The sequence below is a fragment of the Rhodnius prolixus genome, unplaced genomic scaffold, assembly GCF_049639745.1.
Source record: "Rhodnius prolixus isolate KJV_2025 unplaced genomic scaffold, Rpr scaffold_5, whole genome shotgun sequence".
Lineage (NCBI taxonomy): Eukaryota > Metazoa > Arthropoda > Insecta > Hemiptera > Reduviidae > Rhodnius > Rhodnius prolixus.
Window position 1 is genome coordinate 11,452,007 of NW_027411624.1, and position 23,765 is coordinate 11,475,771.

The following is a 23,765-nucleotide window of genomic DNA, read 5'->3' on the forward strand; positions in this document are numbered from 1 at the left end:
TACATTTCACTTCTAGTAAGTCTTCTGATGAAGTGTACAATGATTTGGGGTTAATGGGTATTAGAGAGATATTTGGGAGTTCATAGACAAATCTCAGTGCAATTGTGGAAGCGATACTTAGTTTGGAATTTTTTAATGCATATTTAATTGCAGTTCAATGAGGAAGTATGTAATATTGAAGCAGTCATTTAGACACACATTAAATTGCATTAGTTTAAACTTGGGGTTTGAATAAAAGAACATGTTATCAATCACCGGATTATTGAATAAAAATGCTAAACAGTGATTTATTGCTAGTGGGAGAGATATGCAAACTTCATTAATGGATATCTAAATTCAGATGAAGTTTAAGTCAGAATAAAGATGAACTGGAATGTATAGGTAGGTATAGCGAAATTGAGATGATCTTGATTTGTGGAACAGATGGAGAGATCTGGATTAGATGGATAGAAGATGGAGAGATGAACTGAATTAGAGGGATAGGTGATGGATAGATTGCCTTGGTCAGAGTGATAGATAATGAGATGACCTGGATTAAAGGATAGATGATGGATAATTTCATGGATTATGGGTTGATGGGGGATTAATGACCTGGATTAGAGGGATAGATGATTGATAGATGGCTTGGATCAAAGGGATACATAATGGATAGATGACCTGGATTGTAGGGATTGATGACCTGGATTAGAGGGATAGATGATGGAAAGATGAACTGGAGTAGAGGGATAGATGATGGAAAGATGAACTGGATTAGAGGGATAGATGATGGAAAGATGAACTGGATTAGAGGGATAGATGATGGATAGAGGAAAAGGATCAACTGGATTGATGATGGATTTTTGAACTGGTATTAGGGGGATTGATGTCATGTATTAGAGGGATAGATGACCTGGATCAGTTGGATACATAATGGATCGATGACCTGGATTAGAGGGATAGATAATGGATAGATGATCTGGTATATAGGGTTTTATGAGGAATAGATGACCTGCATTAGAGGGATTGATGATGGATAGATCTACTGGATTGATGATGGATTGTTGAACTGGATTAGGGGGATTGGTGACCTGGATTAGAGAGGTAGATAAAGTGGACTAGATGAATGGTTTATTTTTAGTCTCGTAAATGAGTTAATTTAATAATTCGCTCTTATATCTAGTTTAATGTTACATGAATATTATATGTAGTATATACTGTATAGTATAGAATGCATTACGGCCAGGCTAATTCTATTCTTTTATGAATTGAAGTCAATTTGTCTGATATTGAGCTGAACTCTAGATGAAGCTGAAGTCTAAATACTACATCAATACTTTCTACTCTAGAATATAGAGTAACTTCTTTTTATTGTTCTATTTTACTTCATTTTGTGATGGCCTTGGTGATTTGTTATCAAATTGCTTATAATGGCTCTTCTTATTTCAAACTAAGACTGAATAGGTGAAAATTAAACCTATTTATCTTCGATCTGAGTCCTAAATTGGCTACTTCTTATTTGGATTTGACCTGGTACTGGCCGGAAGTTCTGACCTGGACGTTTTCTAGGGCTGCCAAAGACTGCTGCTAAGAACACTAGAGGTTTCCAGGCACTTCACTCACTGTACTGTTTTGAACCAACTGTTACCAACCGTGTCAATAAAAAACAATTATCCTACGGTTTTCAGTTGTACAACTTATGTCAGATTTTAAAATAATTTCAATCTTATTTTGCTGTTAAAAACCGAAAAACAATCATACACTGACACCATCTGTCATCAACGATCACACAGTGCAATAACATTTCTCACAACTACATTCTAGGACGAATTTTTACACTTAGAATTGAAGTTTGGCACGACCCATGCGACGTAGGAAGAATAGAGAGTTATTTGAACTAATGAAGGAACCCCTAGTAGTAGCCTGGATTAAACTAAACCGGCTGAGATGGGCAGGCCATGTGGCGAGGCTGAGTGCCGATGAGATTCCCTCCAAACTGCTGCGTGGGACCCCGGATAGGAGACGGAGGGTAGGGAGACCTAGACTGCGTTGGAATGATGGAGTTGCCCAGGACGCGAGGAATATCCTCGGACTGCGTAACTGGATGGCGGTCGCTAGAGATAGAGACGACTGGCGGAAGCATATTGAGGAGGCCAAGACCCACATCAGTAGAGCCAGGAAAGAAGAAGAAGAAGAATTGAAGTTAAATACGTTGATGGCATTTGATTTGTTGGTTTGAAGCAGATATATTTTTGTTGGTATCAAGAGGAAGAAGTCTACTGATAGGATGACGTATTTGATGTGGAACTATTCTGCCCAAGCGGGACATTATACCCAAAATTTGCGAAGCAAAATCAGGACCGTAGAAAATGACAATTTAGATCTATGAGTTGTAAAGGTTATAACGGGTTGTTGAGTCCTACTCATATCTTAAAAGTGAAGCAAGTGCTGGATCTAGTACGAGTTAATATCATTTTAATAAAAATAAAATTTAGAACACAAATCGAAAAAGTAGACTTTAGGTGTTAGTTATTCAATTTTTAGTGTGAAATTAGAATCGGGCTACAGGCTTCGATAATAATGAAACATGCAATCGCAAAGTTGCGATAAAAAAAATACATTTAAAAAGTTTATCTCTTTATTCTGTTATGGGGAAGGTAAGGATTAATTGTTTACAGAACTCAATTTCAAGAGTTTCGTCTCAACAGAAGGCTCTTTAATTCAAAGTGTTTTTTAAACAAATCAACATCAAGTATGGCAACAAACAATTGCACTGAATTTTAGTTTGCTTGTAGTACAAATAAGATGCTCTTCCCCAAATCACCGAGCTGTTTTTTATAAATGGTAAATTGTGAAAATGTAAATGATTATTCCAATACTCACGCTGATGGAAAGGCAGTTTTTCGGTTACAAGGAATGTTATATTGATACTAGAATTTGAGCATTATCAAAAGTTTCCTTTGAGCAGAACATAAAACGAATTTTCACAAAAAACCTAATGGTTATATAGGAGTCAAAAAGGTTAAGCTTATATAAAAATAAATCTCCAAACCTTGTACTCATAGTCTTATTATGCACACAATTTGTAAAAAACAAAAACCTTCAACTTGTTAGTTGGGACCGTTGTTAATATCTGGATCAGATATGGCTTTTTCTAAGTGAATATGTTTAAATTTCTAAGTTCTGATTAGGCCTTACAATACATAAAATGTAGGATGTGATCTATTTCAGCATTAAGCCAAACTTGTAATTGTTTTCAGAGTAAAAATTCAATCTTATGTTTTAAATGTTAAACCGTGCAGCATATTTTTTCTTTTCTATCTGTCATCTTAAATTGGAGGAAGAAGTCTTAAATTTCATTTTTCATTTATCAACCCAACAAAGGTTCTTTGACTTATGGGCACTAATAGAACGGTACTTTAGCCGTTTCTTACTTACCCGGGAGTGTTGAGCAGGAACCAAGGTAAGTAAAAGATTTGCTCAATTTCAAACCCAGTTCTGTGATGTTGAGCCAGCTAGATGTCCGACTTTTTTTTAAAAACAGCTCAATGGAGCAAGTTAGATTCCATCTCTCATCTTTTTACTTTAAAACTTTGTAACCATCGCTTTCTAAATGTAACAAATTACTCGCGAGTAAATTAAGATCTATTTCTATAAAATCTGATTTAATTATTACTAGCAATCTAATCCAATAACTTCTCATAAATATAAGAAAACAATTTTAAGACGTTCGGAAGTTATGTTCCTTGTAGTAGTAGGATACTTGTAATAGTAGAATTGTTAGATAAAAAAGAAAAAAAAAAGATAACGGAGTGACTCTTACACCTTGTAGCACTCCAGTTGTAACAGAACCAGTTGTGGCAGAAAGGTGCTCAGATAATTTCAGAAATGTTATAGGTTTTACACTCTCCATCAAACAAACATTTTCGGGCTGAGGATTCCAATTCTCGTCCTTTAATTCGAAGACATGATTCCATATTTTCTTTACGGTGTTAAATTAAATTGAATAAGCAAACTTATGGTGACCAGACACATACATATACCTATATATTATTTTTATTATGTGTTGCCATAGTATTACCAAAAAAGGTTGTGAATTCATTTTTCTTAAACCGAAACAACAATCTTCCTAATTTCATAGTCTACGCTACGTGATTCCAATAGCATTATTTAAAGCTGCTAACAAAACAACAGACCTGTAATAAGGTAACTGCAGAAGTTGGACTGCAGCCAGCCTGAGTCACCTCGTTACAGGGTCTTCAAGTTTGTTAGAAGTAAAAAAAATGGATGTTGGATTATTAGCTATAAGACTGAAATAGAAGTTTTTTGTTGTTAGGAAGATAGAAGATTAGAAAGATATATGCATTAAACTTTGATTCAGTTTAAGGCCTAATGAAATTATATTTGGAATCGTGTTTTTTGATTAAAAGGAAGATTGAATCTGAAGTCAAGAACGAATTGATCCAGTTTGCTGGTATGTGTAAAATATAATTGAAAATATCAGTGCCCTTTTTTTTAGTTTGTTTGCCAAAATTATATGTTAATCGGATAACTGGTATCTATAAGAAGTTATAAGGAACATTAAATATTTTAATTATATGCGGTTACTGTAGCTCAATCATGGGCGGTGCCTAAACATATCTAGTTTCAGTGCAAATATTGATTTTGACATTTTTTAATAGATAAAAATCTATCCGGGAATTTAATAGTATCAATTGTAATTAAAATAGATCTGTATTTATTCGAATGCTTTTGTTACTATGGAAGCAGATCGGGTAAAAATAAGTTTTACAAGCTTTATTTAGAAATATGGTGAGAGATGAATCATCCTGCTCCATTGGTGTGTAAAAATTAGAAATTGGATCTCTGCTGACTCTATTTAAAAATCAATTCTACTGGGTTTCTAAATTGAAAAATCTTTTGTTTAACTTAGGTTTCTCTCAAATGTGGGTTAAGAATGGTGCTTTAACAGTAATGATGAGTTAACAAAAACGAAGTCTTTTTTTAACTTATCATGATCTGATTTATCGCTTTATATGTTGTCATAAGACTGTGTGAACCTCGTCTGAGATTGAATATAAAAGATAATGAAAATAAGAGGTCTCTCTAAAACCGGGTCTTTAAGGAAAACGGCAGCTCTCTAACGTTCGACTGAATCAGAGTCGGTTTCGATATCGCCGTGACGCTTTTTTCGAATGAATTTCGTATACGATTATCGTCGGTATTTTTGTCGATCGTAAAAAAAGTAAAGGCTGCCTGCAACGAAACCGTTTTACTATACACCGTTCTACGAGCTTTTGTTCCGTATTCCGCGTAAATTCGTGTTCTTATAGACCCGGTGTAAGTAGGCATATAGGGAAGATTGCTGTTAAGTTTTAATTTAAGAAAATTGGTACATACTTTAGTCTGATTGTGATTATCGATTTTGGTTTTAATATGTAAAAAAAAAAAAAAAGAAGATTACTCCTAATATTTTTGTATTAGATTTGGCCCTGTTTATTCAGTCGGTAGAAATTTCTACATATTCAAACTGAAAGCCTCCAACGCGCACTTACTCGCAGGACTAGCTGCTCCAGAAATTAGCAATATGTAAACCCTGTTTTTTCTGAAGTGTACTAATTTAATTCGTTTATGAAAACGAATTTAAATTTTTAATTTTAATGATTAGTAAATAAGTTAGTAAAACAAAAAAGAAAGTTCTATTTTTATTATGTGCTTATTAATTCAACTTGTTATGAATTATTGTTTGTATTTTTTTTTAATTGCATAATGCTAAGCGCGATTTTCGGATGTAAAACACGAAAGACATCTACCAGCTCAAACTGAGTTTTATTCTTTTGTAATCCTCTTTCTATAAATACAGAAACGCGGCTTATCCCGTATTCCACCATTCATGCCAAAATCCCCTTAATAATTTCTCGGTTTAACCTCGGTTAATCGTATTCCTTAATCGCTGGTTTTCACCTTGTCACTTCGCAGGTAATGCATGCCACCGTATTGACATCTGCTACCCTGCACTATACAGGGTCAAAACTGGCTGCAGGAATACGGTTAGGCAAGAATGGTTTATTTTGGGGGGGGCAGAAATCTGAGCTCTACCTCCTCGTGGTGCCCCCCGGTAAACTGCTCTTATGAGCAGGCTAACAGAGCCAGTACTAAAACTATCTCAAATTTCAGCATTTGCAGCCTTTGGATCTAGAAACAGTCCAATGGTTTGTGATGCACTGAGGAGTAGATATCATGTAACTAATTATCAGCAGTGATTTAATTTTTATAACATCAGTAAAACCATTTTTGTCTGTCCTTGATACCAGGATTAAAAAAAAAATCTAATTGTGAGTGCTAAATGCCATGAAAATAATCATTTCATATCAAACGCAAGGATTTTACTTGAAAGTCTTCAACAGAAAACTCTCGTACAATGTACTTAAACTTTCCTCGTCCAATAGTTATTACGTTTCCCGATTCCCAATTATTATTATTAGTATTTTTTTGCGCATTCCGTCACTAAGGAGTTGAATTTTGATAAATTTAAATGCGTGTACTCGGTCATGTAGAAGTCTAATAGAAAGACAAGTGGAAGTGATAGCAGTAATGTTGGCTCCATCTTTATCTTGTACATGAGCAAGATGAGGAAAAGGTATAGACATCTTACAAAACATTAAAATGTAATATTATGAAGGAATTATTGTACAAAATAAATTATACAAAGCTATTCGTGTAAAAGTTATGAATGACCAAAATTAACTATAATAACTCGGACACAATTTAAAGTCATTCTGCACCATACTCACAGACACTTGAGCAAATTCTCCTTAACACTTAAGGAAAAAATTGAATAGACTTGAATAAATAGCGTGAATATTCAAGCATGTTGCTTCTTCTTTAATTTTAAAGGTCTCTAAGATTTTACTATTTACGCATTATTATTGAGCGAATCGAATTACATGTTTATCAATTTTTAATAATAATTTTTATGAAAATTATATTTATAATTCTCAGATTAATAAAACTTGGCAACATGCGAGAAGACTCACATTTTTAATTTTATTTTGCCAAAATGAGTTTGATCCAACCCCAGCATTAAAATTGAACTCAGGAAGTTAAAAATAAGGATTCCTACTTAAACTAGATTAGATTTTCCTATTTCCAAAATTCTACTTCTATAACCAGCAGATCAAATGTGTACGATCCAATCTGGCATGAAAATCGAAGTCTGCAAGTTAATAATAAAGAATATCTAGTAAAACTAAACAAGATATTCCATTTACACCGTTTTATATAAACTACTATCTCCAAGTGTGGCCGAACAGAAGGCATTCCTAGTGAAACTAGCCGAGAATTTCCATTTTTTCTGAACTTCTACTACCAAAACTAGCCGATCTAAGAACTAAGAAGCAAGCTGATTCATATATATTATCGTCAAGGGTAAGAATGAATGTGAGATAGAGTTAGTGTGGCACAATGTGCGTTACGTTGAATACACATTATACAGTACTTACATGCAACTTGTGCTAGTTAATAAATACTCTAACACAGGTTTAGTGTCCTCTATCTCTATTTAACTTACTAGAATAACATTAACAACTAATCGAAATCATGATTTACTACCAGTTTCATTTATTTCAACAATTGTCCAAAAGTCTTGGCACAAATGAATTATTTTCTTTTTTTAAAAGAGCACACGAAAAAGGATCTCAAAACCGTTACCTTTATAAACTTTTTTCAATTTTTGTACATTTAGTATCGAAAAATAAAGTTGCATTGTAAATTAGTAGCGGCATTATATTCAGTAATGCCACTCAGTTTTTTCGTAATTCTCTTCCGAGTTTTAATTTATTCTATTTTCCAACAACATTTCTATCATTCTGTTGGAAATTCAGTATCTTTCTTCTTTCATTCATTTTTCCTCTTGGACATGTTTCGGTTTGTCTTCTTTTATTTCGCAATGTTCTAATGATATTAGTACCTCTACAAATTAAGTCATGAACAAGAATGTCTCAGTTGTTGTAATTATACCAATGATTTTCCTTTATCTAGTAGTGGTTCATTAGTTCCATGACCACATTGTTTGAAACAGAGATTCCTGTATCATGTAAGGTGACAAATTCACCTATTTGAAGTTTTTCCTCTGCTTTATTTATTGAATTACTGAAATAAAAGTCAAAACAGCACTCATTGTTGAGCTTCTAAAAACTAAAGAAAGAAACCTGCGTTTGTGGCATTACAAATTGGAACAATAACACTCCACCCAGTATCGCCGAACACCCAGTACTGTATATTTATCAAAATTTGGACCATGGTGAAAGAAATAGTTGAAAAAAGTGATAAGGACATAAGAATCATCCGGTAGCACGTTTCCATTAAAAAAATCAAGGCAGTTTTAAAAACAAAAATTCACATGTACATTCAACGATGTATATTTAAATTAACTGCCTCGATTTTTTTAATGGAAACGTGCTACCGGATAATTCTTATGTCCTGGGTGTCCGATTTGATTGATAGAGTCTATCGCTTTGTTAACATAGTGAGTGTGTATGTTAGCTATCGTAGAGTTGCCTTACTCCGCTTTACTTATTACGAGATGATCATGTTTTCTATCTTAAATTATTTGCTTGCTTAGTTCTTGATTGTTAGAATTTTCTGATATTTTTGATAATAACACGCTAAGTGATATGCGTGTTCTTGTTTGTTCTTGGTTGTCTTGTTTTTGATTGTAATAAAGTCCTTTATCTTAAAAAGTAGTAAATGTCTAAACGCAAACGCGCTTAAGAACTCCTCTTTTTAAGATTTTTACTTATTTACGCCCTTTTTATAATATTTGAATCCCTTATTTATCTTTATAGCATTAAATGATAATTATCCCTTATACAAATGAAATAAATATAGTTCTGTTTTCATGTTTAAATTTGCGCCCCCTCCCTACAGTATAGAATACAATTTCAATTTTAAAAATTAAACACATTATAAATGCACTGAATGTTCAGAACTCTTTAATAAATACTATGGTCCATTAATTTTCATTTAATTATTTTTTTTTTAAAATGTACGATTAATTAACATTTTGAATGGCACAAATAACCTTCTTATAACCTTCCTTACTTAGTCAGCAAGTGCAGTGACATGAGATCGTCGTTCACGCCGAAGTCAACACTAAACTGATTATTATTTTTGAAACTTAAATTAAATTGATAGATGAAAGTTCAAAACCGGTCTGGGATAAATTGAACACAAAGATAGATTTAGTTTAACAGAAAGAAACACTGATTTCTACCATAATTCGATCAATGTGAATTCAATGTGAAGTTTTGCAGTGATTTCATCCATTGGCTTTTTTTTTTCATTTGACAAGTTACTAGTAATATAGCGTTAATTTGAAAACTACCTGTACGGACTCATCTTTGCATCCAACTGCAAGTTGACAAATTTGGATGATTCTCATTTATTCTGTTCTGGAGATTGAAGAAGTCATGGATATCCACTTGGGCTGTGGAAATGTTCGTCAGGTAATGTTATCCATTATTTAGTACGTTCGAATTATTGCATCATAAACTAAAACCTATTTTATGACAATCTTTGAATCGGCATATGAATGTTTCCAAGTTCATGGAGTAAAAGTTGAAGTTTAATATAAATATTCAACGTTAATGAATGAATGTACATTCATATATAATGAATGCTACAGCATTTTTGATCAAATGAAACTCTTATTCACCCAATTTAACCGTTTTTTTAATAATAGTAATTAATTTGTTTTATTGCATTATTACTTATTTAACTTAAATTTCATGAAAAAAGTTTTACTTTATTTAAAAATTGAAATATATGAAGAATTACATTTTTATTTAGACAAATTAACCTAATTGACAATAAAATAAAATATTTTTGAAGTTTTTGTTGGTAAAAAAAAAGATTAAATTTTTAAAATTATTTATTAATGCGTATCAACTGTGTCGAGTTTATTTCGAGTAAGTTCATTACAGAATTATGTGTCGTATGTTCTTGTGATAATGATAGGTAAACATTTTTTGAATGTTATTGAACTTTATTATAAGAAATTAAGAGCAAAATTTCCAAATATCTTTTTAAAAAGAGGTTTAACAGAAAAATTCTACATTTTAAATGTGGTATTAATATCGTATGAATCAAATTTGAATTACTCTTTCTTAGGTTTATTAAGTATTTTCTTCATGCAGTTCTAACATCCATGGGCGGCATTTTGACAACTTGCAGCCTCTTTAAGCTCACCTCTTACCTAAGATGAAAGTGTAAGGGTTCTTCTTTCCTTCCAGCATCCAGGGCATCAATGTGAAGTAATTCGTATCCATTGTATTTTCGACAGTAAACTAAACAAAGCTCTCCATTTTTAGAATTGATCTTCAGGTAGTCTTATCAATTATTATTATGTTCTGAGTGACACAACATAAACTAAAACTTTTTTTTCATACAAATTAAATATTTTTTTTTGTATGTAAAAATAGTTTTAATTTTTGATTGTGGATAGGCGTATTTTAATTGTAAAATTCAACATCAACATGCATATGAATTCTGAATCTTCCAATTACAAAACTATTTTTAGTCGAGTTTATAGTTTTTTAATTCATTTTATAAAGATTGTTTTTTCAATCAAATTAATCTCATTGATGTGGAAGTACCGTAGTGGTGTTTTTTTGGAAATATATATCATTTTCATTAAATGAAAAGATTTAGGTTCTTTAAAAAATGACCAATTCTTTGGTTTAATCAAAGTCTTCTTTATTTAATTTTTATAATATACATAAATTGTTACAGATTTTTTCTTAATGCTAGGTAAAACTCAGTAAAGATGTTAATTATTTCAATTACAACACATAAGATTGATTTTTAGATTAAACCCTGGTGATACCATAGTGCTACCTGCAAAACTAGTCATCAATGGAAGCCCAAGTGAAAAGACGTAAAACATCAATCCAGTGTAATAAGTAAACCAACAAATTTGGTTAGGAATCTATAAAAAAAAGTAAGTAGTTATTATATGTATTATGCATGATTGTAGCAAAATTAAAAATATAAAAATTGCATGTTTAAAAAAAGTATAATTTTGTTGCTAAATAAAAAGTATTAAAAATAATAATTTAATTATTTTTCCATTAAATTATTTTAAATTACCATCAAATCTTAATAGGAAGCTATCAAAAAAAGTAAGTAGTTATTATATGTAGAAGAGAATATTTTACTACTATTTTTTTGAAGAAAGGTTTAGATTAAATTGTACGTTTTAAATTTACGTACGAATGAAATTCGTATTACTCCTGCTTATGTTTAATGTAATATTTTTTTCAGTTCATGCAGTGCTAACATCTGTGGGCTGTTTTGTCCTAAGCTTTTACCTGAGATGAAGTCTTAAAGGTCCTTCTATACTTCCAGCAGCACGACCATTAATATGAAGTTATTCGCATCCAGGTAAGTTTTATCTTATTATTTATTATGTTCAGCATGTTATAACAAGAACTAAAACTTTTTTTCGTACAAATTATTATTATTTTTTGTACTTGAAAGAAGTTTTAATTTTTGTTGATTGTAGGTAACAGTAATTTAATCGAAAAATTCAACATCAAAGATGTATGTGAATTCTTCATCATTTTCCAATAAGAGAACTATTTTTAGTCGAGCTTATAATTTTTTAATTCATTTTATAAAAAATAATGTTAGTATATTATGTTATATTTTTCAATCAAATTAATGTTATTGATATGGAAGATTTGGGTTAAAAAAAAAATCAATTCTTTAGTTTAATCAAAGTCTTCTTTATTTAATTTTTATAATATACATGTTTTTCTTAATGCTAGGTAAAACTCAGTAGACATTATAATTATTTATATTACAATAAATGGTTATTTTCAGAATCAATCCTGGTGAGAGTACTGCCTGCAAAACTAGTCATCAATGGATGCCCAAGTGAAAAAGTAAGAAAAACATCAATACAATGTGAATATTCCAACAAACATTGGTAAGGAATCTGTAAAAAAAAGGGTAAGTAATTATTGTACGTAATATGCATGATTTTATCAAAATTAAAAATTGCATGTTTAGAAAAAGTTAAAAAAGTCTTTAAAAAATTATTTTATTTATTCTTCCATTAAATTACTATGAAAAAGTAAAAATAAAACTTAAAAAATGAATAATATTTTATTAATACTTCAAAGTGTTGAAGAAAATGCGAAAAAATAAAAAAGGTAACCTAAAAGGAAGGTTACGAAGTCTAGAGAGTAGTAGAAGTGAAAAAGAAAACCTAGAGAGAAGTTTAAAAATGGGTGGCAGAGTCGTAAGAGTGTGCAAGAGCAACAGACCAGCTGGAGCGATCTAGGAGCTAGTGGATCAGGTGAGTTACTGCCGCCATCTTGCTCTGGGAGGCTATATAACTAAGTTCGTTGAAAGGGAGGGGCAGGGTGGGGAGAACCGTCGAAGCGACAACATCTCCCCACTTCATGATTCTTTGAGAGAGAGGTGATGAATGTCAGACTAGACTAGATAGATATGTTTGGGAGCGACAGAGCGATCTACCCCCCTGCATTACTCAAGTCGTACTGACGAGAATTGCAGCTGTTGCCGTATATATAGGGAAGGTTACAGCACTGCTACCTGGTGGCTATTTCTGGAACTATTCTCTCACCTGTCTGATAGGTGGCGTTCTCTGGTGGATTTTTTTGGAACTAATTTTTAATTTTTGTTTTATACTTTTTTTAGCATTTCTTTTTGCAATTTATTGATATATATATATTATAATAGAATATGTAAAAAAATAGACATGCAAATAAATAGATTTTCTTAATTAAATGTTTTTCTTATTTCTCCTACTAAATACTTTTTTCTTTATAAAAAAATTCATATAACTTATAAGATTGCAACATAAACATGCTTATTACACATTATAACAAAATAATACACTTTTTAGTCTTGGTTTCAGTTTTACTAAAGTTAAAACGTTATTTATCCTGATTAAAAGGAAAAGATAATTTATCAAATAAATACGGTTAGTTCATGTTGCAATACTTAGAACTTATAAAATAATAGATAATATTACCTGAAAAACTAATGCCAAAAAAGCCAAGAGGTAAGTAGATTTTCTTGATAGTTTTATTCTCCAGAATAGACTTAATGAGAATCACCTGATATTATCGGTTGCTGGATATGAAGCAGAGCCCAGAGAGATTGTCATTTCCAGATGAAAGCTGAGCATTACTAGGCTGCAACTTGGCATTGTTAGAAAGCACTGGGTAAAGCAGAAAGCTCCTGACTGCAGATTCTATCTCTGTACTTCAGCAGGCTATTAAACAACAAAATATAACCAAATTTAAAGTTCTTGCTTAAATAAACTGTAACTTATTCTAGAAAAATAAAAATTATGCTGTCTAATAGATTCTGCATTTTCACAGATACCAATTAGCAACTTTGATGCTGTGAGCAATAAAACAAGATATTTTAGAAATCATAATTTATAAAAAAAAAATTAAGCTATGTGATCAAAATAATGGTAACCATTGAAAAGGTTTACATCTAGTAATAACCAAAACAAATGTAAAAAATTTAAATAAAATTTAACTCATTAAAACCCCTCTTTCACTATGAAGAGTTTTTCTGTAATAAAAAAAATATCATTTTGAATTAAACTGATTTGGCTATTACTTGAAATTTCTAAAAATTAAAATCTATGGTATTTTCTAATTAAAAAAGAGTTGCCAAAAGTAACTGCCTGTGCTATCTAGCGGTAACTGCTAGAACTAAGAGTACCTATTTGTACCTTTAGTTTTAGCAATCGGCGCTAGATAGCGCAGCGTTCGCATTTGTAAACTGAATTTTCATTTATTTATAATTTTGTAGAGGGAATTACAAATATTTTGTTTTAAGAACGGTACACTAAATTGATTTTTTAAGATTTATTTGGAGACAATAATTAATCAAAAAGTTCCCACATTCAAATTTTGCAAATCAAACAAATGATATAATACTTTCATCAGGAGCTAATAATTACAAACCCCGTAAAACTATTTTGAATACACATGAATATATTTCGCAAACATGGCGAGAAATATTAAAAATTCCAAAATCTATATTGATCAATCTCAGCCTACAGGGTAACAATTAATGAAAAATTGAAAATTAATTAACTAATAACTAATTAAGGTACTTACAAGTAGTTGTAGATTTGAAGGAAGGAGTTGTCTATAAATCCATAGTGCTCTAATAGTAATAGTGCTCTAGTAGTTATAGCATAGTGCTCTGCTACCTAGCCGATCTGAACTTCCTCGGCATATTCAGTATTCCTCTTAGTAAATCCGTTTACGTGTGGAAATAGTAAAAAGTAAAGTGACGCCTATTTTTATAGGCGGTCTTTACTTCCAACTACCAAATTAGGTTGTGTGGAAATAGGTCTGAAGTGGGTTTATTGAACGAAGTTTGACTGTGTGATACTATGTCTACACAAAACTAAAGCAATGTTTAATGAGTGATGGCGGTAACAATCTGGCTAGTATTCACTAGTGTTCAAGATAATTTATCGAACAAATACGTTTAGTTCATGTTGCAGTACTTAGAACTTATAAAATAATAGATAAGACTACCTGAAAAGCCAATGCCAAAACAAAGCCGAGAGGTAAGTAGGTTTTGTTGATAGTTTTATTCTCCAGAATAGACTTAATGAGAATCACCTGATATTATCGGTTGCTGGATATGAAGCAGAGACCATAGAGATTGTCATTTCCAGATGAAAGCTGAGCTGGCATTGTTAGAAAGCACTGGGTAAAGCAGAAAGCTCCTGACTGCAGATTTTATCTCTGTACTTCAGCAGGCTATTAAATAACAAAATATAACCAAATTTATTGTTTTTGCTTAAATAAACTGTAACTTATTCTAGAAAAATAAAAATTATGCTGTCTAATAGATTCTGCATTTTCACAGACATCAATTAGCAATTTTGATGCTGTGAGCAATAAAACAAGATATTTTAGAACTCATAATTTATTAAAAAAAATTAAGCTATGTGATCAAAATAATGGTAACCATTGAAAAGCTTAGGATTCAAGATTGGCGAGGAATCTCTCAAATAAAAAACCTGGTTTTTGCAGTTTCTGTAACTCAACCAACCCGCATATCCACTCCCTGAAGAGGACAATATGTTTGTCGAAACGTTGGCAAGAAGACGAGTTTGTTTTTTATTTGACCGATTCCACGCTAATCTTGAATCCTATGTTTAACAATTTACGGTCACGAAACCTATATATTCACCATTGAAAAGGTTTACATCTAGTAATAACCAAAACAAATGTAAAACATTCAAATAAAATTTAACTCATTAAAACCTCTCTTTCACTATGAAGAGCTTTTTTTTAATAAAAGAAATATCATTTTGAACTAAACTGATTTGGTTATTACTTGAACTTTCTAAAAATTAAAATCTATGGTATTTTCTAATTAAAATAGAGGTGCCAAAAGTAACTGCCTATGCTGTCTAGCGATGACTGCTGGAACTAAGATTACCTATTTGTACCTTTAGTTTTAGCAATCAGCGCTAGATAGCGCAGCATTCGCATTTGTAAACTAAATTTTCATTTATTTATACATATGAAAAATGAAATATGTAAATAAAGACTACCTGAATTTTAGCCCTGTTGGCAGAGTGGTACTAGGTTTCCTTGACTTCTTTATATTCCAGAATAAAATGGATTAGAATCACCTATTATTTACCGGCATACTGCTTGAAGTAAATAAGGGTCCATTGAGAAGTAATCATTTCAAAGCTGAGCATTAGTAGCCTACAACCTGGGACAGTGTCGGTAAGCATGGGATAAAGACAGAAAACTTTTGACTGCAATTAGTACCACTGTGTTCATTTCAGCAGGCTTTAAACAATAATATAGCTTTAAACTTATAGTTACTTTAAATTCATAAACAGTAAGTTAGTGAAAAAATATAAATGTGCTAATAATTTTTGAATTTTAAAGAGAGCAATAACAAACTTTGATGGAAAGTGCGTTAAAACTTCGACAATTAAGTTTCCGTTTGATATTATAACGTACATTATAAAAAATATATATAATATAACACTTACTGTGGCCAAAATAATGGAAAGCACAGATCAAGGTGTACATCCAGCAATACTGATTATCCAAAATCAAGGTGAACAATTTCAAAAAAAGTTTACGTCTCTTACACCCCTCTTTCATTTAGTGATAGGGTTTGTTTGTAATAAAAGAAAGTATTATTTGTTAATGATATCACTAAACATTACCATTCAATTATTATACCATAAATGTTCGCCAATTTTAATTTCGCTAATGTATGTATGTTTTTGTATCCCTTATCGGTTTTAGACTTCCATCTACTATCAGACGTTCATAAATCAGTTTAAATATATATTGGTCACTGGACTCTAATAACACATCTCCGTTTCACACTACACTTACTGACTGAGGGAGGTTACATATAAGGTTACAAGGTATCATCATATGGTGTGTATTTCGGATATTTAAAATGTCAATAAGCGGTGAAATATTTTGTGTAAAAATAGTGATTAAAATTAATGAAAATTTATTATAAGTTTAAGACTTGTGCATACATTTATATTTGTTCGAATAGTATTTTATGTGAGGAGGCGCACTTTATGCAAACAGAAAACTCTGAATTGGACCACGTTCATTTGTACTGGGGAATATTTTTAAATTAAGAGAAATTATTATAAAATTAAATATTGATAAAAATGAGATTCTAATAAATAAATCATGCATAAACAGTAAAATCTTGATAAATTTTTGCAGTAAAAAATAAACAAGTTGTACTGATGGTATTCTCAAGCTTTTTATTTTTGTGTACATCAGTAATTCCTGTAGTGTTTAGGTAATGTTATATTAGATGTCTGAGTGTTTGGTACGGAATGACTTTAAATAGCTGTCCGAGTTATAGTTAAATTTGATCTAAACTTGTATTTGAATACTTAATTCTTCTGTGATGTCCACACGACTAGCTATTCTTTCTTATGTAATAGAACATAGTGTTGTTCATACTCTACAATCGGTGATCGCGGTTGATGAGGTGGTTTGCTTAAATTGAGTCAGTTTTGTTGTAATTTTACAAGTGGATGCGTTCTTTGTATCGGTTTAATTTTTTCCCACTTTAAACAAGGTATGGTTATTATTATAGTCTGGACAGTCTGTGCAGTTTGTAATTATCGCTGTACTCCTTAGGGTTTGTTTTTTTTTTTTTTGTATGTGCAAGTATTCTGTTTCTTAGTTTACTGTTGATCCTAAACACGTTTTGAGGCCTAGTTTTTAGGACAGGTAACACAGTTTGTAAGTCTTGTTTCTGATAGAAGTAATCTTAGAGAATACGTTGATTGGTTCATTGGTTTTGGCAAAAATAGTTGGCACTGAGTATATTTTTAACACTTTTTGGAATTGTAACCGTTATTTTTGAATATTGTTAGAATGGTGTTGAGTTCTCGCTTATACTTAGTTGGTGCCGAAAGGTAAGCTTTTCAATTTGTTTGTCAGAAGTCGGTGAGCGGCTAGTTTATATTGAGCAGGGTCGTGGGAACTGTAGTGTAAAATAGTAACAATGATCAGGGTTTTTTTTTTGGATTAAACATTTCGAATAATAATTTGTTGTCTTTTCTAAAGAGTGGGATATCCAGGAAGTTAAGAGTTTTGTCATTATTGTTTTTTCGTATTTTACAGTTCATCAACATTTTAAGTAACACATACCTCCTTCACACAGCAAATGTTGGGGAAGACGGAAACATAGTTGTGGTCTAATTATTTACACAAATTTGATCAATTTTTGATGATGTGATGATGAATGTGCAATGTAATGTATGGCATACGACATACACAGATTCACGTCATGTAATTGATAAAATATAATTTTTTATTACTAGCATTTCTCAATTAGTTTTAACCTTTTTTTTCATTAAATTAGAACACAATAACAATCACATTGGAAAACATTTTTAATCTAAGTAACTGCATACTATTTGAGCTACGAGAATTAGAGAAAATATTTTATTTTAAAGCAAAATGTTGAATGGTTGAAATCAGCACATTTTTGAATTTGACAATTGCAGCTATTTTAAAATTGTATACAAACCTATTGCACAAACTATTCTCATTAACAAAAAGTTGTAAATTTGGTCTAATCACTCATTTATAAATCAAAATAATAACTTCGGAAATGTCTTTCAAAAATTCTTTAAAATATAATATTTGTAGCCCACTAGTCAATGTAATAAGAGGTAGTTCTAAGTAGTCACTTAGAACTGATAAACTCATCATTAAACATCTCAGGTAATTAATCATAAATATATGTATTACATTTTTTTTTACTTTACCTGCAGTAATACAAGCAGAAAATGTTCGTCTTCTCAGATAGTTATAGTGAAATGAAAGAGGAATAAACATTATTGTCCACATCCATAGTTATTAATCAGAATTGTAGCCTGAACGTACAAAATATACGTCAAAATATTTCAATTCTTCTCAATAAGATAATTTAAACAAATTTTTAAAAGACTACGATATAATAATACATTGAACGTCACTGAACCTGACAATAAACACTACTTACTTCTGATCGAAGTCGACAGTGCACCAGTTTGCCTCAGTAAATTCTTTTACGCAATAAAAACAGTTGATTATTAAAAATGTTTTAAAAATCTCGAATTTTTAACATTCCAACTGTCTTACCTTTACTGGGATTTTATTAAAAATTCTTATTGAAGCAACATTTGGAAGCAATTCTGTTTTTTTTTAACCTTGTCGCAGCTAAGAAAATATTTTTTTTGCTTCTAATGTTGTATTGGTGCTGATTTCCTCTAGTAACTATTTCTTTACTTCATCTTTGCCTTAGATACAGCTTGTATATATATATATATAGAGAGAGAAGGCAGAGTCACGATCTGCAATTGTTGAAAGAGCAGTTTTCCACTTTCATAATTTTTGTTTGCAGTTTGAAAATTGAATTGCGTCAGAAGTCAATCCCCATAATTCCATTCCGTGGCTCATTCTTGAGTGGAATAGCGCAAAATAAGCTATTCTTAACAACTTCCAAAGTTACTTCATTTCTCAATTTTCTCAGTAGGGAACATATCTGAAATAGCCTATTACTCAGAGAATTACCATGATTAAGTATCATTTTTAAAAAGTAAAATTAATTGGTCTTTCTTTACAGAGGCTGAATGTCACGTTCTTTGACTTATTTTTCCTCAACCACTCTTTCAAACATAAAATATTTTTGTGTATCCTCTTTTGCCGTGTTAAGGTCCTTTCCTTTCGCAATAAGTGTTGTGGAAGTCTGCATATAAAATATTTCTGTTGGGAAGAACTATTCCCACGTCATTAATACATATTAAAAATTAGAGTGGTCCCAACATAGATCCATGCGGGACAAAACGCTTAATTTCTCTTATTTCAGAGATTCCATGAATACAATGTACGTACTGTCTTGTAGAAGTTACATATTCTTGGAAGAAGTTCCATGCATCCGTATTGAGGCTAATGTAGAAGTTCCAAAATGACTATTATTGCAAAATGAGATCCTCTAATTTGCAAAACTTACAATTAGTTGTTTCTTTTATATCGTTTCCAAATTTTACGGCTACATTTGCAGTCACAACTAACTCTATCAACTTGTCTAGAAAACTCACCTTCAATGGATAAGCAAAGATATCCTTAAAAAGAGAAATGTACACCGCCAGTTTTACACACTATCCTTCTTTATTGAAATTTAAACTTTTATCACAAAATTAGCCTGGTTGTAAGATTCAGTAGTCCCATTTTATTTTACAAATAAGACGAATTAAAGTTCTGGATAATTTAGATATGCTCATACATCAATTCACGGACATCTTATTTAATTATGACATTATTTAGTCCTGTAAAAATTAAAAAAAAATAAAGTATTACAAAGTTTTTCCAAATTACTATTCTTTAAATATAAGTATTTTGATGCATATAATAGATTTCTGCTCAACTTCAATACAGAATATTACATCTTAAAATAAATTAAAAACACACTTTTTATTGAAAGAAATGCAAAAGTCTATTTACTAGGTTTCTTGCATTTTCTTGAATAATTTAGAACCACTCTTGTTTACATATTGACCTAAAACGCGTTAAAAGCGCATGCTTATTCTATCTAGCGGCGGTCTCTAGAAACTATAGAACACAGAAATCAATGTAATTAGTTTTAACTATCGCCGTTAGATAGCACGGACATTCAGTTGGCACCACTTATTTTAAAAAATTTGCTTTTACTTTTCATCCTTTGACTTTAAACAATAGTTTTAATGGTTAAATTTCTATTATTTTGATTCTAAATGAAAGCTGAATTTCCATTTAAATTGATACAAATTTTATATTAATACAAAATAAGTTTAACTTTAATCTGAAGTTAACATGAGCACATAAAAATTTGAACTCAATGACATTTTTTAGATAATTTAGAGACAAAACTAATGATGCAACCTGAATGCAATATTCTTTACAAATTTGCATATGTAATATGTAATTATTGCTATAAATTGCAAGAAAAACTGATTTTAAATTTTAAATTCATAAAACTTACGGTTTTTACGAGTAGTGTAGATGTAAAGTGTGTTGGTTAATCAATAAATTATAGCTCCACAATTCTAGCTGCAGCTTCAAACCATTTAAATGAAGATATTGAATAATCTACGAATAGACACAAATTATTAGTGAAGATGACAGAATATGAGATGCAGCTTGGGTATGCTTATAATATCTATCAGCAAGTTTTCAGATCTTCGGAATACGATTCATAAGAAGCGATGCGAGGCATTTATAAGTAACACAAAATCTGAAAGTTTGTCGTTATTTTTATCAAATGGATGAACTACCAAAAAATTAAAAGTCTTGCAAAAACAGTTGAAAAAATATTCCAGCTGTCAGGGACTTGTTTCGACCGGGTATGAATAGAACAAAAATGAGAAAATTTGTAACTATGCTAACGTTTAATAGTATTCTCGGTATACAGAGTGAGCCAGTAAGTAATGTCCATCGGCCTACTGTGTGTAGTACATCTAAAGTGGAGTTCAATTACTGGTCAACTTCATATTTTTCACTGTTCTTGAGTGACGCTACTTTAAAATTTTTTTTTCTAAATACATTACTTTTTTTTGCAATAAAAATGTTATTACTCAGAAAGTCCGAATTCGATTTTGATGACACAGTTAGAAAGACAGATAGAGTTTCTAAAAATTGACACTATTTTGAAGCGCAAGGTATTCTCCAAACATCCTCAATCTTCCTCCGGACACTGGGAAAATAAAAGTAATCGAAATTTTTAAGAAAACTCATTAGGCCCTTACGTGATCATTATCAGACCTAGGTGCTGTCACTTTTTATAAAAGTTTTCTTGTTTAATGGGCTTTCTAACGGTATATCATTTTCCAGGATTCCTTTTATCTTCGTATGAGAAATTACGTTTGTTTTACAAGAAAACGTGTTCACGAGCACTCAACAGTGTTAGTTTATCAAGTTGTTTAATTCATTGAAAACTCTTTTAGATGGACAAGTAGTTAATTTTAAAGTAGATTGTCTTAAAATAAGGAAGTCATAAGTTACAAATTGCACTTTCAACATTAACTTCTGATCTCTCTCAGAAAACTCATCGCAGGTGGAACAAACTTACATTTTACGGGCAAGTTCCAAAATGTTTTTCAAATAAAAGTGAGAAGCCTCTGATTAGGGTGGCTGGCAATGCGAAGTTTAAAAACATCTTACTGTATTATTCAGTCTGAACCGCCCTTTCTGAAATACTTACCGTTTATCCTTAGAGGTAGGTAGAAATACTTTCGCTTTCATTAGAATTTAAATCACACTCTTCAGTTTCATCAAAATCTTCTTCCCACTCATCTCTTTTGCTTTGAAAAATAAATGTTAGTCAATTCCATCATTAAATTTCGCCATTACTCAAAAAGAATTGCTTAGTAATATAAACTCAAGGGGCATCAAAAATAATGAATGATACCTCAAATTCTCATTATCTTCAGATATTACATCTTGTTCAGAAATAACAGGTAATACAAATTCCTTCGGCAACATATTTTTTTCTTGCTTCACCTCTTTACTGCAAACAGGTTTATAAAATATACATTAAATATTTAATAAATAAAAATATATAACACTTAATAAATATAAATATTTGAGAAAATGTTAGAAAATATTTTAAACAAGTTAAATTTATTTTATATTAATACAAAATTTATGTCAATTTAAATGGAAATTCAACTTTCATTTAGTACCAAAATAATATAAATTTAACCATTAAAACTATCGTTTAAAGTTAAAGCAAATATTTTAAATAAATGGTGCTAAGTGCATGTCCGTGCTATCTAACGGCAATAGTTAAAACTATTTACATTGATTTCTCTCTACTTTAGTTATTAGAAACCGCCGCTAGATAGCATAAGCATGCGCTTTTAAAGTTGGCCAACACGTAATTGAACTCCACTTTTGATGTACTACAAACAGTAGGCCTATGGACAATAATTACTGGCTCACCCTGTGTAGAGTATATACCTACGGATATGACCGATAAGTTTTATATCCCAAAGATGTTCATAAAAACGTGCTTCAATGGTGCTAATGTGATTTCACGACACTGTAAGAAAGGTGTTTGGTCAAAGTAACCACTTAAGGGTACCCTAAGCTCACGGAGCTGTGAGTATAGATGATAGCAGAGATGATAACTGATAGAGTAAAATATAATCGCTGATTAGTGTGCACAACGGAGCTGTGATACATGCAACATGTCGAGTAGTGAAGAAGAGTTTTTATGTTCACCAGCAACGAAATGGTATATTTAAAAAAAAAAAGATGTAGAAAATATCATGTACATACCATAAATAAAAAAACGAAGTACTTTGGGCGAATTTCACTATTTATATAAGGAACTTTGAAATTATCCGGATCGTTTTTTTGAATATGTGAGGATGGGTCCAACCACATTTGACTAAATTTTAGAAAAAATAAGGTCAAAATTAAGAAAACGTAGGAAAAATTGTCATGGAAATCCTATAACTATAGAAGAAAAACTAGTGATAACTCTGAGGTAAGGTTATATTGAGGAAAAACAAATAAATACACATAAAAATAAATGTAAGCACGATTTAAAAAACAAAATATTGTTTAAAAGTAAATAATAAAATAATAACCAAAAATAATGAGTAAAGACAGCACTAAATAATTTTTCGACGTCCATTTTGAAGCTCCGATACTGGAGTTCAGCTAGCAGAAAAATGAAAAATTCAATTCTATCATCTATGCTCGTTTATACCAGCGAGTATGAGTCACTAGTCGAAGCTTCGTTGTGCACGCTCACATAAGAATGTACTAGGTTATTCTATAAGCGCTGATGCATCACTGCTATCATCTCCGCTATCATCTATGCTCACAGCTCCGTTGTGAACGTACCCTAAGGTGTATATAATGGGGATTTGATAGAAAACAATTCAGATACTTTGCAATCCTTTGATATCAGACATTGTATTGAACTAATTTCAATGAATTGTTTTCGTAATTATTATTACGTCTGTCACAGATCACAATATGAGTGCTGCTAAGTAGAAGTTAAGTAAATAACTGCTAAGTTTTACTTAGAAACAGAAATGTATTAAGCTATTGTTATTGGTAAATGAGTTCGATCTCTAGTTATACGAAGGATGTTATTAGTACAATATCACAATATATCTAATGTAGTAAGTAAAAAAAAACATAATACATAAGATATTAAGGCATTTC

General features: G+C 31.1%; 3 long non-coding RNA genes across 9 annotated transcripts in view; 1 reads left to right on the forward strand and 2 right to left on the reverse strand.

The window, feature by feature from the left end:
• Positions 1-8,890: 8,890 nt before the first annotated feature.
• On the forward strand, positions 8,891-11,998 carry LOC141458513 (uncharacterized). 2 transcript variants are annotated; one of them, XR_012461032.1, is made up of 5 exons: positions 8,891-9,482; positions 10,147-10,359; positions 10,844-10,975; positions 11,299-11,418; positions 11,860-11,998. It is a non-coding gene; the product is annotated as an uncharacterized lncRNA (long non-coding RNA). The 2 variants fall into 2 exon arrangements; XR_012461031.1 differs by having other exon boundaries at positions 10,173-10,359.
• On the reverse strand, positions 11,839-16,838 carry LOC141458514 (uncharacterized). 6 transcript variants are annotated; one of them, XR_012461038.1, is made up of 6 exons: positions 16,064-16,837; positions 15,608-15,774; positions 14,577-14,804; positions 14,148-14,442; positions 13,040-13,282; positions 11,839-11,974 (listed from the first exon to the last, which is right to left on the reverse strand). It is a non-coding gene; the product is annotated as an uncharacterized lncRNA (long non-coding RNA). The 6 variants fall into 6 exon arrangements; XR_012461036.1 differs by having other exon boundaries at positions 15,608-15,854; XR_012461033.1 differs by having other exon boundaries at positions 14,148-14,804; positions 15,608-15,854; positions 16,064-16,838.
• A 52-nt stretch (positions 16,839-16,890) lies between these two features.
• LOC141458515 (uncharacterized) overlaps positions 16,891-23,765 on the reverse strand; it is a 28,606-nt gene continuing 21,731 nt past the window's right edge. Inside the window, exons 9-12 of the long non-coding RNA XR_012461039.1 lie at positions 21,994-22,092; positions 21,787-21,886; positions 20,569-20,675; positions 16,891-19,876 (exon numbers count right to left, since the gene is read on the reverse strand). This is a non-coding gene — a long non-coding RNA (uncharacterized lncRNA). The remainder of the gene's footprint in view (positions 19,877-20,568; positions 20,676-21,786; positions 21,887-21,993; positions 22,093-23,765) is intronic.